The sequence below is a fragment of the Octodon degus genome, unplaced genomic scaffold (assembly GCF_000260255.1).
Source record: "Octodon degus isolate 3935 unplaced genomic scaffold, OctDeg1.0 scaffold00115, whole genome shotgun sequence".
NCBI lineage: Eukaryota > Metazoa > Chordata > Mammalia > Rodentia > Octodontidae > Octodon > Octodon degus.
Window position 1 is genome coordinate 3,818,748 of NW_004524691.1, and position 11,708 is coordinate 3,830,455.

At 40.9% G+C, this 11,708-nt stretch overlaps 1 protein-coding gene across 5 annotated transcripts in view; it reads right to left on the bottom strand.

Annotated features, from left to right (window-relative positions):
* Veph1 (ventricular zone expressed PH domain containing 1) overlaps positions 1–4,398 on the bottom strand; it is a 274,142-nt gene extending 269,744 nt beyond the window's left edge. For 2 of the 5 annotated variants that reach the window (XM_004639833.2, XM_023699700.1), the window contains exon 1: positions 88–321. The gene's annotated coding sequence lies outside the window, so the exon portion shown is untranslated. Of the gene's footprint in view, positions 1–87; positions 322–4,320 lie in introns of those variants that run through there. The other 3 variants (XM_023699702.1, XM_023699704.1, XM_023699703.1) reach the window with 3 other exon arrangements.
* Between the last annotated feature and the right edge of the window lie 7,310 nt (positions 4,399–11,708).

Here is an 11,708-nt window from a genome sequence, read left to right on the forward strand (position 1 = left end):
CGACAAGTCGGCTTGCCCGAAGAAGCAGGCGGGACCCAAAGAGGGCCGGTTCTGCGCCAAGGTTCGGGTCCCGCTGACTCGGTTTACCTGCGTGCTTCTCCTTGCGGGTGCACTTGCTGCTACTCAGCCGCACAGACTGGGAGGGAGATCCGGGGCGGACTGGAGGGCGCAGCGAGGGAGGAAGCGAGTAATCAAGCGGAATGCGCCCAGCTCGGTGAACCTCAAGTTGCTCATTGCGGTGCGGCCGGAGTGGAAGAATTCAAGGAATGCAGCCCGATGCCACCGCGGCTCGCAGCGGGTCAGGTGACAGGCTGCGCCGCTCCGGGAGAGCTACCTCCAGTGAAACGCTGCTTCCTGGGGCGAGACACAAAGCCTGCTCCAGTGCAGGAGAGTTGTTTTGAACCGAAGACAAAACTCCCTGTGTTCATGAAAATCTATACTTGCCCCAGAGAGAATGTGGCGGGTGGGGGTGGGGCAAGCAGTTGGAGCAGGATTAGCAGGTCGGTGAGAGGCTGCCGGGAGCCCTCTCCGGACCCGGAGAGAGGCCACCGACTGCACTTCCAGATGTCAGACACAGGCTAGCAACCCCGCACGACAGCCCAGTGAGTGCAGCCTCTGAAGAAACTGCCCCCTTACTCATCCTGTGCACTGATGTCCTTAAGCGTTTAAGGGGATAAGGAATTGCTAGTAAAGGGAACAAATTCACTACAAACACGCATGCACTTTCCATTTTGCCACTTTCTTTTATTGGAGGCTCTTGGTAAAAATCTTTGTCTATGGACACTTCAACGAAGGAAGAAAAAAAACCCCACGGAAATCTTAATTTGTCATTTCAACTGTTAGGTGTGTGTTTAAACAGTTAAGCTGTATTTTTCTTTCTCTCACTTTCTGTTCCTGTAGTAGGTTTGTTTCCCATCAAAGCATTTGCTTGCTGGCAAAAGCATTCAGGCAGCTGTCTTGCAGAAAAACCCATCTTTATTTAGGACCACAGGGTGTGGGCCCTTAACCTCCAGGAATGCTGCCCACAAAGGTGAGAAGTCAGTCAGGGCGGCCTCCCATGGGCCAGGTTGGGTGCTCCAGAAGAATGCCATAATTTATCTTCATAGGTGCTTGGTGATCAGGCTTATTTTACACCATCCTCATATAGAGAACTGTTCCCAGCAAGTTTCTTTATAAAAGAGAGAATTTAGTTCCCCTAAGAATGCATGTTCTTTCTTAATAACTTTCTAGTTTATAAAATACCTCTGAAGTCTCCTAATAGAACAGACTAGATATCTTCAGCCTTCCTTTTTCTTTATACTGTAGTCATTATTACTGGTTTTTAGTCCTGGATTGTATTCCATGTTCTTACATATTTTAAAGCCTGTAAGGTCCAGAATTGGACACTCCCTGAGATTACAGTAGGAAGAGCAGAGTGGTAGGCGTGTGGGATCCTGGATGCATCCGTGTTCAGTCTCAGCTGAGCAGCCCCTGCAGGGTACATCTGGGCAGATTAATTGACCTTTCTTTCTTTCTTTCTTTCTTTCTTTCTTTCTTTCTTTCTTTTTCTTTTTCTCTTTTTTTTTTTTTTTTTTGCGGATCCGGGGATTGAACTCAGGCCCTTGTGCTTGCCAGGGAAGCGCTTATTCTGCTGAGCCATCTCCTGGCCCCTTAATTGACCTTTCTGAATTTCAGGTTCTTCTTTTGCACCAGAGAATTGCAATCTGGGTTGCTGGCAGGTTTAATAAGATTATATTAAACATTTGACACAGAGCCTACTGTATCGCAACCACAAGAGACGTGACATCAACTAAACCCTTAATAGCATTATTGTTCTTATGGGTCCTTTTCCTGTTAAACACATCCTATGCCACACCTTTTAAAGTATAATGAATATACTTCTGTAGTGCTAACTAAACTGAGCTCCCAGTGTAAAGACACCTTTTCCACTTGGATCCTTTTTATATACTAGCTATTTTTTCTCATTTGGGGCAGTACTACATTTTTTAAAAATTTATGTATTTGGTACAAGGTCTCACTACACAGCTCAGATTCATAGTGCTCCTCCTGTTTTTAGCCTTCTCAGTGCTGGGATTCCATGTGTGTGCCACCACGCCTGGTCTCTGTGGCCCACTCAGCACACCCAAGGGCAGGGCTGGCATGGCACGTAGAGTACTACAGAACCCAGGGCAAGGCCTTCACACCAAACTATATCCACAGCCCTTTACTTTTTTTTTTTTTTTTTTTTTTTTTGCCTTTTTTTTTTTTTTTTTTTGCCTTTTTAGACAGGATCGCATTTAGTTGCTAAAAGCCCTTGCTATAGTCCTCCTGCCTCAGACTCCCACAGTGCTGAGATTTGAGCAAGGAGCCACCTAACTGCTTAGTGTTGACTTCCTCCTTCATCAACCTCACTGCCTTATAGGCACTCCTCTGGATTATTTTGGCAAACTTTCTTACTTCTTGGTGAGAGAGAAACTTACTGCGATCCCACCCTCCACCAGTAACAGAAATGTCCTCCCCACAGACCAGAACTGTGTGTAGTTAGTGGCAGAGTCTAAATACCTGAATTTGCCCCTTCAGCGCAGTATTTGCTCCCATGTGTATTAGTGAAAAGAGAGTGCCCTTCAGGTACTTGTTTCTTTTTTACGATTTTTCAAGGTGACTTCCACTCAGGGTGCTCTAATAATTACACTACTAGCTTATTATATGTCTGCAGATCCTGCTGTATGAACATATGCACAACATGAAGGCCTAATGCCTCTACCACTGGGATAGTGCCTGTAGAAAAATTAAAGCTTTTTGGAGGAGGGCTTGATAAACATAACTGACTCAAGAAGCCAATTTATTCTGAGGAATTTATCTAGCTTCCAGCTCAGTTTAGGACTTGTCCAGCTTTCCCACTTTAGAAAATTTTAGAATTTACTCATATTCTGTTTTAGACAACATCCTTCTGTATCAAAACATTTTCATTTTATTCACTTGAATTTAGATTGCTTACTGACTAACTTAGACCCATTTGGGTTCTAGAAACTTTCAATAAAGTTCTCAGAGTTTCCCCTTAAAGAAAAAGATTAAAGATCCCTTTGGAGGAACATCTTTTTCACAGAGTGTGAAAAGGCCAGCGGCGTTCCCATGGGAATTGGCCACACAGTTCCTAGCCCACCCCGCGGATGCCCATTGTTCCCTAGACATTTCCCAGTTTCCTCCACTGTGGCATGTTGCTGTACTTCACGTCTAGGGAAGGCTGGTGCTCCTGGGGCTTTCCAAATGATGCAAAAGGGCTCGGCCTCAGTCTTTTTGCCAGAAATCTTAAGAGTCCAACTTTGTAGCTGGCTTATTATTATAAGAACCAACAAAAAGTGGTTTTGGCTATCTAGCTGGGCAGGAGTTAAAAACATAATTTTGGATAAATATTGCAACTCTTGGAACACAAATAAATAGCAAACATTTTCCTTCATAGGGAATAAGAGAAAGCCTAAGCTAATAAACTTTCTGAAATTGGATTTTGTGATCCCTCATGGTTTCACAGCATGTCCATTTCACTTGTAAATTTTGACTTGGAAAGTTGTTTGCTGTGGAATGATACAAATCTTGCTTTAAAAAAAACTCTTAACACAAATTCTTAAGGTTTATTTTTCCAGAAAATGTACCCAAACTCTCAAATTAGGAGGAATACTCGATGTTAAATGTATCTTAATTTACACTGAAGTTTCATATGATACAACTATGTGACCAATTCAAATCATCTCCTAAGTATTTTACTATTTTTTAAATTAAAAACTACATAAATGCCATTGAACCCAGTGGCTGATTGCTATGCCAAATTAGTGTTTATCTGAAAGAACAAAACAGTGGTTAAATTCAATTACAATCTGTGAGATACATGCAACACCAAAGGGTGAAAATAACAGCAACAATAAATGCTAATGGTGACTGTAATGACACTATTTAACTTTATAAACTTGATATACAGTGATAGGCAAGGCCAGTTTCTTTGTCCATTCTTGAGGTAAACAAAATATGATGAAAATGAAACTAAGCTATTATGGAGTCAAACAAAATGGACATCATACAAATCTAGACACACAGCTTTCTGCTTCTCAGGCCCAGATGTACATTTTAATCACCCACAGAGAGGTGGCTTTTTTACCCTAATAACTGAAACGCATGCATATGTGGCTAGACACACAGTTCCCAAACATGATATCTGCATAATCAGCCAGCCTCCAAGTTCCTGACCCAATCCCCCAGCCCCATTCCTTGCCTCCCTGCAGCTTCTGGCATTTACTATAATTAGCTTTTGTTTCTGCCAAACAGAAAACAGAAAAAAGACGGTCATACCTCTTAATACAGCACACCTTGGCTAGCATTGCAAACAGAAAGCAAAAGGCTTGATTTTTAAAGCCCTTGAGCTGGGACCCATGAGCCCCAACCCATCTGCAGCCGCTGGCGCCCCCCCCCCCACGAAAACGAAACCAAAGAGGCCCCCCCCCCCCCCCCGCGTGCTTGTCAAGCCAGCGGTGCACTTGATTCCCTCCTTGTGGACTCACAGTTTGTAATCAGAATTCAGTAAATGAATAACTGCTCCCCCTCCAAACTCCTATTTAGATTTAACGATTAGCAAAATGCTTCCCTTATTTCAATAGGTTTATAGAAGCTTTTTTGAACAGATCTACAGTTTGGAAGAATTAGATTTGTCTACTAACCAGTCATTTAGTTCTGTTAATGAATAACTCACTTTAAAGAACCAAGGAAGTTTTAAGCTGATTATCAGATGTAGGGCCTTTTCACTATCATCAGGAAAAAGGCTTGGGGGGAGGGAAGTAGTGGAATGAGATGTATAATGATAGACGAAAAATACCACAGAGGAACAAAATAATTAGTGTGAAGCAGCAGAAATCTAACTACACTATTGGTACTGCTAATGAAATACAGAACAACTGAATCAAGTACCCCAACTAGCACTAGGGATGTATTTCTAAGCCCCAACATGGTACCCTCTTGCATCAACTGAAATTGTTAACTCACTTCCTTTGCCTTCTAAACATAGAAATCCTCTCCTTAAGCATAATGTATTGGGGATTCCTTACAAACAGGCCAACATCTCTTAAGAAGAATGTACTCCAAAACTTCGAATGTATAAGCTAATCAGTGGTGCCCTGTTATGTTGTCACATCTGTAGGCTCTTATTTCCCTTTAAGAGTATAACATGGGCTTTCTCTCTTTACTGATTTGGACTTTTACCTACATACAAAGTGATAGAATATTTCTGAGCATTTCCTAAGCAGAGCTTTCATTTAAGCTGTGTGAATGTATTAGAGGCAGTGCAGAGGGGGAGACTAAGGCATTGTGTGTAAAACTGGAGATAATATGTCCTGTCACTGGATGATGCTATGTGATTTGCTTCAGCCAAATTAATGGCTGAAGTAAAAGCCACAATCTTTGTAGTGAAGGTTACTTTCTTTTATGTTTGCCACACACATCTACTAATCCTATTTCTAGTCAAACTGTACTCAGATTTCCCTGTTCTTTGGGTAAAGTTGATGCCCATAAAGAGAATGGGCCATTTATTGGTCTTAGCTGCCCCGGGGGTAATTACGTTTTCCTGAACATGGGGTCTGATTTAGGGGAGATGTGGATACTCCCTATAGGCCTACTAGGGACAAAGATGCACGTTTTGACTTGGGGGAAGACATCATTACTACTAGATGACAAGAAGATAAGATCCGGTCTTTCTTAGCTTCATGTCGTCAAGAAATCTGGTGAGTTTATTTGGGTCCCTTAAGCCAGGCGTTCTTGAAACTGGAAAGGTCTACCCTTCCACATATGCTGCTAAAATTCTCAGGAACTTCAGTGATTTTAGGTTGGGTTTTCTGCTGTGTATCATTAAAAACAATCTGCCTGACAGAATCAGCCTGACCTAGATTTGTGGGAAGATAGTCTTGAGAGCACATCTTGAGGTGTAAGTATAGCAACAGACACAGCAGGACCCACCTGTAACATGTGGGACCCTCAAAGACAACCACAGGCTTCCACTGAAAAGCAGCAGCAGCAGCAGGAAAGTTTCAGAAATAAATATCTCATTCAGTGCACCTGAAAGTAGATTTCCAAGTTAATCCTTCCCAATGAGTTACATGTTCACTTCCTTAATATTTCCTTAATTTCTAGGACTTGGTTAGCAGTGTTTGGCCACAAACTGACTTCAATAAATGTAGTCATGGGGGAGTCCATCAACTCATGCATAATTTCCATAATTTTCTTTTAGTAATTAGTTTTATACAGTATTAGTCTATCTTTGATCTTCTTTCCTCTGCATTCTGCACAACTCTGAACCATGATCTCTTTAGGGGAATTGGAAATAAAACACTCAGACCATAGAACTTTACCAAGATGTTTCCTTTACCAAAAACAGATAAGCACTTGAATAACTTTAAGTGGGTGAATTGTCTATGTGCACTGAGAGCTTTCTGCAATAGTCATGCTTATTTGAAATTATTGATACTCCTTCTGGTACAGTATTTCTGTGGTTAGTCTCCTGGCTCTGGGAGGGTCTGCTGTAGACACTGAATCTCAGATATATCCAGGACTGATTGTGGAAGAATGCAGAAAATTAACAGAAGAACAATCCAGTGACCTGAGACAACAGCATCATAAGACTAGTAAAAATGTCCCTGTATCTGCTAACCTGATGCCACAGTTGAGGAGGGGAAGTCGTCTTTCTTTGTGTGTAAAGGGGAAAGACAGAGTCCCAATGGTTTCTTTCTTTTTTAATGTATTTTGTAGAAGGTCTCATTATGTAGCTCAGACTCATAGTGAGCCTCCTGTTTTTAGCATCCCCAGCTCTGGGATTATAGGCATGTGCCATCACACCTGGACTTGGTTGACAGTCAGTACTGGGGATCGAACCCTGGCCACTGCCCTTGCCTAAGCAAGGTCCACTGAGCTATCTTGTCGGCTCCTCAACAGTTTCAGCTTCATGCAGGGGATGACTTGATCTGTAGCCTGAACTTGTAGTGCACTAGTGGTTGGAAATCTGTGCTCACTCTCATTTCTGGGACACAACAAACATGTCACTAGAGTGGCTTAGTAATGGCTATCTCATAAATCAGCCTTGGTTCAGTCAAGTGACTCTGACACAAACCCATCACGATGCCATAAGGTTGGGAGTAGATGTTATGATACTTGCGGGGAATGGAGGAGGTCTCCCTTAAGAATTAGGGGGGTTCAGAGAATAGGGGACCTTTCCCTCTGAGACCTTTGCTTTGGGCCTGTGTGGTTTCACTCAAGAGCCAGGACTGGAGGCTGTCACCTGCATGTTCTTCTCATCCATGCCCCCAGCAGCACACATGGTCTGTCACTTATAAGATAAGAAAGACTTCTGTGGTTCCATGCTCCTAGCCCCAGTGGGAGCAGGACCAGCTGGGCAGTGCTGCTGCCCTGCCCCCATGGTGCGCAGCTCATGAAAGTCTGGAGACATACTGCCTGGCTTTGGCGCATTCTGCCCTCATCTCACCCAGAAACACTCTGGGGGAGAGGAATTTTGCCGGGATTCAGCTGTGATCAACTCCTGTATTCCTCGCATATACTATAGCTGAAATAATTTGGGGAGAAGCCCCTGGCCATTGCAGCCAATGGCTAGAGAGAGGGGGCTGCTAAAAGGTCCCATGCTCAGGCCACATGCACAGTAGCAGCAAAAATGTACACAGCTCTTGTTGTCACTACACTGTTGTGAGCCTCCATCATAGATTGTTCCCATACCATGTCTGATCACACTGCTGCTGAGACCTGGTACAATGCCACAGAGGAATCACTGGGTGATTCGTTCCGTTGCTATCCCTCAAAGTGCATGGGCCTACATACCATCCAGTTGAAGAACAAGTGCTTCAGTTCCCTCACCACTGTTAGTGCAGCTTGTGCCCGAGACCCTTATAAGTAACAGAGCCAGTGTCAGCTGCGTGTGAGGAAGTCCCCATGTGCTCAATGAGGGCCACTACTCTCACTGGAGGAGGAGCCACACGAGGAGCACTGACACTCTTCATACACTTGGTAGAGTGGACATCTCTAACCCTTTTATGGAATAGCTTTCTTAGCAAGTGGCTTTCTTCTAAGAATATATCTTGGGGATATTGTTTTTTAATGCAGAAGTAAGTTTGTTTCCAGCTGGATACTATAATTTCATTTCCCTGTAGCTTTTTCTTCTTTTGGTTGTGATTAGTTGAGTGTGAGCATCATATGACCGCTTTGGAGGTGGGGAGATCTGTTGTCTTCATAGTTCTCACAAGCTTAGGGACATTCTAGTAATTCAGAAAATGATAATGTGGCCATCAGGGGATAGCAAGAGAAATATAAGAAAACAAGGTAACCTAACCTTCCTAAAGGTCATAACTTTCTATTGAGATTCCAAAGTTATTGAAGTGGAGGAAATGCTTAATAAATGATTCAAAAAGGGTGTTTTTTTTAAATCCAATGAGATAAAAGAGAAACAGATAAACAATCAAATGAATTTAGAAAGAAAATGCAAGATGCAAATGAAAAATTGAGCAAAGAAATTTTTAAAAAGAATAAATAGAAATCCTGGAAATGAAGAATGCATTAAACCAAATTTTAAAATTTCATTTGGAAGCCTTAATGAAAGACTAGGTTAAGTGGGCAAAAAGAATGTTACGGCATGAAAACAGGACTTTTGAAGTATATCATTCAGACAGAATAAAATAAATCTAATACAGTAAAGATAAATTCAAGATGTTTGGGGTATCTACCATTAAACAATCAAAATCTGCTTCATTGGTGAACTCAAAGGTTTTCTACCTTTACTCAAGAGATACAAAGACACATGGTCATAAAATATCTGTAGAAGCTATGTTTGTAATATTCAAAACCAAAAAAAGCAAAAATCCATGGAAAGATAAGTAAATACATTATATCTATATAATGACATGCTATTCAATAATAGAAAGAATACAAAGGACTGAAATATTTATATCCAACAACATAGATGAATCTCAAAGTTACATATGGTGAAAGTGGCCAGAAAAATACAGTCCTACTGCATGATCCTATTTAAATAAATTCACGAAAGATGTGAAGTACTCTATACAGAGATATCATTTGCTCATGGGATATGTTGGGGAGGACAGTAAGACCTAAGAGGAAGAGTCACAAAGCGTCACAAAGGTTGTAGAGATGAGCTTGATGCGTTTTCGTTCCCAAGTGTAAATACAAGTCAAAAACCTATGAAAGGGTTGGCTTTAAATATCATAATAGGGTTAATTATACCTCAACAAAGTTGTTAAAAATCCTGTTCGATATCAATTACACCTCAATAAAGTTGTTTAAAATTATGCTGAACATTGGGAGGAAAGGAGAAAAGGCACATTCTTAGGGGCCGGGGACATGGCTCAGTAGAATAGTGCACCTGAGTTCAATCCCCAGTTCCGCAAAAAAAAAAAAAAAAAAAAGGCACATTCTTATACTGTTGATGTAAGCATAACACTCCATCCTCTCCAAAGGTCAGTCTGGCTTAATCGTTATGTATAGCAAATGTGTAATAATAAAAAAAACCCCATTAATTTAAAAATTAAAATAATCCAGGTATTCTAGGACTTGGTCATAGTGATATTCATCACAGTGTTGTGAATGTCTGAGAATAATTAAAACTGAAAAGAAACTGAGCCTTCAACCCTGTTCCCTAGGACTTGTTCCCTACCACACACAGAGGGATTTTGCTTATGTAACAATTATTTACATTTTTCTTCTCTTCATTGTTAGTATATCCCGACTACTATAAATATGTAAGGCAATTATTTATATTCACATATAAATAAATACTACAAGAATGGATGGCTAGATATCCTTTCAGTGGCTAACTGCATTTCAGCTTGCGGACATAGTGTGTTCTCCTCCATTCCTCTCTCCATGAAGTGGTTTGTAAGGTTTTGCCGAGATGCAGTGTGGAGTGGGAGTGCGCTGGGCTGGGCTGTCTGCTCGGGTCCACAGCCTGCCCTTTACCAGTCAGACGTTTGTTGTCAGCACCCTCAAAGTTAAGTTTTTTCTTTTTGTTTTAGTGTTAGAGTTTTTTAAATGCTTGTATGGTGAGGCTACTAATGGTGCCTCCTTCCTGGAGCTGTTTTGAGGACTCTATGAAGTAGTGTGTTTGAAGGGCCTGGAACCATGACTGGAATGTGGAAAATGCTGCTCGAGTGTTAGGTAAACCCCAGCCCAAAGGCGCATCCTTGCAAGTGCTTCCTAGTGCACAGTTGCAGGAATTTGCCTGTGATTCACACCTAAAGGGGAAGCTGGCTTACAAAGAACATAAATGCCTAATTTTATCAAACACTATGAAATTATACATCAAAATGGCAATACATGGTAATATATTATAGGAAGACTGTCTTTTTTGTCAAATCTCCAACAACTTGAGAAGATTCTATAATTTGACCTATTGAAAAATGAAAATAGAGTGTTTTTGTATTAATTTGCTTTTCCTAACAGATGATGACTTTAAGCATTTTAAAGTTTAAATCTATTTATAATGTCTCTTCTCTCTTTTTTAAAAAATTTTATTTATGTGTGTGTGTGTGTGTGTGTGTGTGTGTGTGTGTGTGTGTGGCCAGCTCAGCCCACCAGGGGGCGGGGCTGGCTGGCATGTGGTGCTGGGGGATTGAACCACGGTCCCTGTGCTTTGCTAAGCTTGTATATAAGTAGGTGCTTTAGACCACTGAGCCATCTCACCAGCCCCTGTGATGTCTCTTCTCTTAAATGCCAATTCAAATTCATATTTTCAGGGATTTACATGAAGCCAGCTCTTCCTACTGGGAAAAGCGCTTTACATTTGCAGCAAGCTCTGTTACCTTAATTTTAATGATATTTATATTGTATGTCTGGTGTTTTGGAGAGAGTCTTTGCCATAAAAAGTTTTACTTCATTCTAAATTAAAAATGTAAAAAAATAATATATCCACTTAGTTCAAAATTTTATGTATGCATTTTAAAAGGTATCCAGTTAAAAGGTAAGCACTCACACTTCTGCCTGCCATTTACTCAGCTCTTACCTCACCACGTGCCCCAAGAAATAAAATGCATCCTTCCAGAGCTTGGTTCAAACACAAACAAATGTAAATATGCATTCTTATTTTCCCAATTTCACATGGGTGATACTGAATTTTCAATATTGTTTTGATTGATTAGCATGTCCTGCTGGTCTCTCCACAGCAGTATGTCAATTTACTTCTTCTTAATAAAGCTGGATATCAGGGCACCACGCAGACATCTCATTGTTGTAAAACAATGTGTAATACAGTAATTTTATTTTTTCAGCCCTAAGCATAGAGCAATAATTTATTTAAAAGACTTTTATCTTTATTTGTTTTTTAAAAACATCTTTCCCTAAATAGTTTATACTTCTTTCTTTCTTTCTTTCTTTCTTTCTTTCTTTCTTTCTTTCTTTCTTTCTTTCTTTCTTTCTTCTTTTTTCTTTCTTTCTTTTTCCTTCCTTCCTTCCTTCCTTCCTTCCTTCCTTCCTTCCTTCCTTCCTTTATTCTTTCCTTCTCTGTCTGTCTGTCTGTCTGTCTGTCTGTCTGTCTGTCTTTCTTTTTTTCTTTCTTCCTTTCTTTCAGGCTGGACTTAAACTTGGGATCTTATAGCTTCAGTCCTCTACAGTGCTGGGACTAAATGGGTTACACCTTTAATGTCTTGTTTAAGAAATATTTACTTTCAAAAAGTTCATAGAGT